At 41.8% G+C, this 5,000-nt stretch overlaps 1 pseudogene; it reads right to left on the bottom strand.

The window, feature by feature from the left end:
- Nucleotides 1-5,000, bottom strand: part of LOC137987866 (ATP-dependent RNA helicase A protein-like) — an 11,959-nt pseudogene that overhangs the window by 6,036 nt on the left and 923 nt on the right.

Below are 5,000 nucleotides of genomic sequence, written 5' to 3'. Positions count from 1 at the left end.
GGACTAGGAACAGTCTTAGCTTTCCGTGACACCCGTGTAACTTAAGTTGACAAAATGGGATCAGATTCAAAGAGAATAAAATTAATACTTACCATCAGGAAACCCGGCAATGCAAAGCAGATCTTTTAGCTGGAGCTACAAGAAAAACAATGAATAGCATCAGAATCTGCAACGCCGAGTCTTTTTCACAAAAGCTAACCGCTGTACAATAGAAAACGTGCGTCACAAAAAAGAGATAACCGTGGACGACTAAAACCGGAAATGTGCGCAATAAAAATACAAAATTCATAATTCATGTTTGTCTTCATTGTTCCTTAGATTTGAGATAATTTTTTTGCCATGGAAAAATCTTTTCCTTGTTCTGCTCTGTTGTTTGTGACCACCATTATGGGCTGCTGGTCATTTTTGGGTAAATTAAAACGATGGCAGGAGCGGAGTGACTTCTTAAATTACAGTCTGTCTTGACGTTAGAACCGGTAATTAAAATTGCCAACATATTTAATAAGATACCAACCACGCTCTGATATTGTGCACAATCGAGAACAAGATATAACGCTGCTCTTTACAAGCTCTAGGCCCATAGTTTCTGTCCTTTCATCCCCGATAGTTATTAAAATAGCCTCGTTCTGACCCTCGTAAATGACTCAGTATTACAGTGGCAGCAGCCGCAGTGTTATCATACCTTAGCCTCAGATGTCATGCGCAGAGTTGATAAATTTAACTGATGATTTTCACAAAAGTAAATCTCTGCAGACTCATTCTCCTCCGACCTGAATAGGCAATAAACAAATTTGACAAGTTAATCGTGTATTTTTTGGGTGAGAGCGTTGCACCGCTTTTGCTCAAGGAGCTAAGGATAGAAGTAAACTTTAGAGAGACAGAGGTTACACCAACTGAACCAACTGTTGCCTACCAAGAGAAAATGAGGGGACAGAGAAGGAGGCTCCCGGTCCAGCCCTTGGGATATGTCATGTCCACGAAAGTTATTTTTAGACGAGCGGAAGTCTTCCGAGACGTCCGCATGCAGGCCAACCTCGGTCCGATGTTTGAAAGAAAATATATATTCATAAGCCTTCCACGTGCGCCATCATTTCCTCTCTTCACTAAGAACCTGAGAGCGAAGCAAGACTGCATGCGGACGTCTCGGAAGACAGACTTCCCCTAGAACAAAGACTTCCGCTCGTCTAAAAATAACTTTCGTGGACATAACATATCCCGGCCAACGCCTTGAGCCTCCGTCTCTGTCCCCTCATTTTCTCTTGTGCCTACTTAACGACAACAGGCTACAGGTAGCCTATCCTCTGATCACTTTTCCTGCTGTGGGCCATTTCCGGTTTAAAGGTCCTAAACTGATCGCGTTCCCGAATCAGGTAAAAACAACCCATCTCACGCACACTGAAAACACTAACACTTGTTTTTGGTCAAGCACACATGGTTTTAATAAACCAGTTTCCCTTACAAAGTTGCTTTCGTCTAGGTGGGCCAACCGGGATGGCGACCCGAGTCAACTGCGTATAAGAGGAGCATAGCGAAAAGCGAATAGAAGAACACAGGGTTGCACTACTTTTCACTTCAAACTAGTATCAAATTAGTTATATTGAATTCCAAATCAAAGACTTTTCCGTTGTCCACTTAAATAGTCAGTAAGAAAGCTAATCAGATTACAGGGATTGGGCAATACCATTTTTACCAATACGAAAGGGTGACCTCCAAGTGATTGAAGTATAGCTACACCTAGAAACGAATAGATTTAGGATGGTTGAAAAGTTCAACGATCCCTACTCCTTGCTTAAACCCTTCTGGATGATGATAATTCTTATTCAGATTTCGTTTTTTTTCTGATTAAAAGACAACTGGAAAAACGAGATGAATTTTCTAAATCTCACTAGGGCCGGTTGCTCGAAGCCTAGTTAGCGCTAACCGTTGGTTAAGAGGTACTAAAACCTTTACGATTCCGTGGTATTTAACGCTGGTTAGCACTAACCATGCTTCGAGAAACCCAGGCCTGATCAGCAACTTTTAACAACCCATAAAGAGATTTTAAAAAGGGTCAATTGAGATGGATCTGTGTAAATAACTGTGTAAGCTGTGCCAGTCGTTACGTATCAATGCTAAAAATTGAAAGAAAAGCAAGAGCGTTTCATTGGTGCAAATAATGAGATAGGGCACAGACAAGTGCCGTGCTGACTCGGCCATCGTAAATCCCTTCACTTAGTAACCGATTTCAAGGTCCGTACTGTAAGTTACGGACCGAGTTTTTTTCTCGTTGATTTATGGCTCAAACGCGAAGCGCGCGGGCCATAAATTAACGGATATAAGGAGGATCCGTCACTTACAGTACGCACCAAGGAAACGAGGTCAGCAAGATATTTATTATATCTCTGAGGTAATAAGGCGCGCGGGAAAGGAAATTATTTGAAGTCAAGAGGAACGTTTAGTTTCCAAAAATGATTGGCATGCGTTAAATTTTGAAAAACGAATAAAGCTTAGTGGCTTTTTGAAAAAAATGCTTGCAAGATTCGAACAGTTTCACAAGTTATTTCACATAAACAATTTGAAAAACTTAACATCTGACCTGCTAATCGCCCTTTCTCAGTCGTAGACTGAATTGCTAAGGACGCAGCTGACCGAAGGAGCTGTGCTGGCGGCTAGGCGCTTGGCCCCTGAACACGACCCATGTATGACCTCGGAGCACAACACCACAGCCTGATGGAATAGGCTGGAAGTCGATTTTCATAAAAACTGTTGCATCAAAATTTCAAATTGAGCGGGTCGTAATGTTCAATACCGCTCGCTAAATTAGCCAACCATAGCTTGCATTTGAGAGATACAACGTTAACAACACAATTTACCTCGCATCCTCCCATGCTTGGTATGCGCTTAACAACGCAATGTGATCACTATGACGTGTCCTAGAGAACTTCTTATGAACCCAACCCAGTCTCTTTCGGTCAGTTGGTGTCTCGAACGGTTCAGGAAAACTGGTGCTGGCAGCTATGGTGCACATCGTATCTCCGCAACTAACGAACGAGAAACCGAAGATCAATTTAAAAACCTGCAGACCTTCATAAACTTGTGGTATTCGCCGGCTTAACAAGAACTTTTTCAAGAAAACACTCACTGAAAAATGCATCCCAAGATGATCATCTTTCCAAGGCGCGGTTCAACTGGCAGTTTGGCCAAGATATACCCAAGTGGTGTTAGATTCATGTTTCTGTCCAAAGCCTCCATATCTGTACAAACCACAATGACAATAATCAACTTATTCTACTAATCAAATAGAATGCGGTTGGTCCACGACTATCATATGAGTTGCCGGAATTAAGGTGAAACTTAGCATCAAATCTATTCGAATCAAAATACTTTTGCATCATTTTGCTAAATCGAAAGACATTACGTGTCTAATCTTCTAGCACTGGAGCACTAATCGGGGGCACTGTAAATTGAAGTTAACCAATTAACACAAATCAAATCAAACTTAATGTTGGTTTTTGAGGAGAGGGAAAAACTGGAGTACCCAGAGAAAAACCTCGCGGTGCACAATAGAGAACCAACAAACTCAACCCACATATGACGCCAAGTGTGGGAATCGAACCCGGGCCACATAATATTTGGTGGGAGACGAGTGCTCTCACCACTGCGCCATCCCTGATTTCCTTTTTATCTTCACCCACGACAGAGATATGTCCGTTTTTTTTTCGAAGATTGGGGGTCAAATTCACCAGTGGTCTCGCAATAAACTTAAAGCATCTCGTAAATATAGTCTTACGATATTGAAATGTATTGGTGCTGCTGGTCATCGCCTTTAAAGTAAATTCGCCAACTCTTCCGGGAAGCACGAACCTTTCAAAAGCGCCACAGATTCAGCTACAGCGTCCAAATGAGGAGACTCGATTGCTTTGTTCAAAAATTCTCCGATGTCTCCAAGTTTGAGAAGCTTGATAGTGAGAGCCAGTTCGTGAAGGGGTGTGCGCAGAATTTCCGGGGTGGCGTGCTCAGCAAGTCTGCAAATGTTTCAAAATTAATCAGTTCAATTAAACAAACTTCCAAAAATTATTACAGCTCTATGTTCAGGTGATATGGATACTCTCCGAACGGCAACCAAGCTGGTTGTGGACTTCCTTTGATTCTAATCTCTTTGCTTTTCTTTTTGGATTCTTAATCAAAGTCGTCGTTATTTAAACGAAAAGTAACTTGGACAGCGGTTTTTCACAAAAAAATTACGTCCAGAGCTTTATAGAACTTGCTTCAACCTTGATGAATGTTAGTTGGTCAACTAAGTCGTGACGTCCCAACTTCGTTGACCAATCACATCAAAGACCAGCGGCCGGTTGCTCGAAGCCTGGTTGGCGCTAACCGATGGTTAAGAGGTATCAAAACCTACAAGTGCTCATGGCATTTAACGCTGGTTAACGCTAACCATGCTTTGGGCAACCCGGGCCAGAGTGTTAATACCATCTTCTGACGTTACACAAAGCACTTTACTCTGAAGATGACTTCCACTCAGGTTGTCGAAACGTCAGTCAATCAACGTCGTCCTAGACAGTACTTCTCAGGCCTACACTTACCCGGACGGCGATCAATTATAGTATGACTACTGGGTTCAAACCATTTACAATTTTTTCGAAACTGGAAAGAACTTCCCTCAATTTTCAGACAGATTCCCTCAAGGGCCAAATTCTACCCACTGGATTATGTTTATTTCATTCTAGTTCGCATTCCCAATTTTTCTTTGTTCTTTTATTCCTGTGCTGGATGATTGGAAGCTTAAGCAAGAACGACGACGACGACGACAACTGAAAATATAACTTCACCTTATTGTAATCATTTGGCGATTATTTCAAGTTTTTTTAACGGACATGATTAAATTGTGTGGCAACTAGTACCGAAAAAAAAATATAAAGTAGGGAAAGGTGTGGGATATTAGGGAGAGAATTCGACAACTGTTTGGAATGGTGTGGGATATTAGGGAGAGAATTGAAACAGCTATTTACTGGTTA

The sequence above is a fragment of the Montipora foliosa genome, chromosome 2 (assembly GCF_036669935.1).
Source record: "Montipora foliosa isolate CH-2021 chromosome 2, ASM3666993v2, whole genome shotgun sequence".
Lineage (NCBI taxonomy): Eukaryota > Metazoa > Cnidaria > Anthozoa > Scleractinia > Acroporidae > Montipora > Montipora foliosa.
Note: the sequence above shows the minus strand (reverse complement) of the source record. Positions and strands in the feature narration are given on the sequence as shown.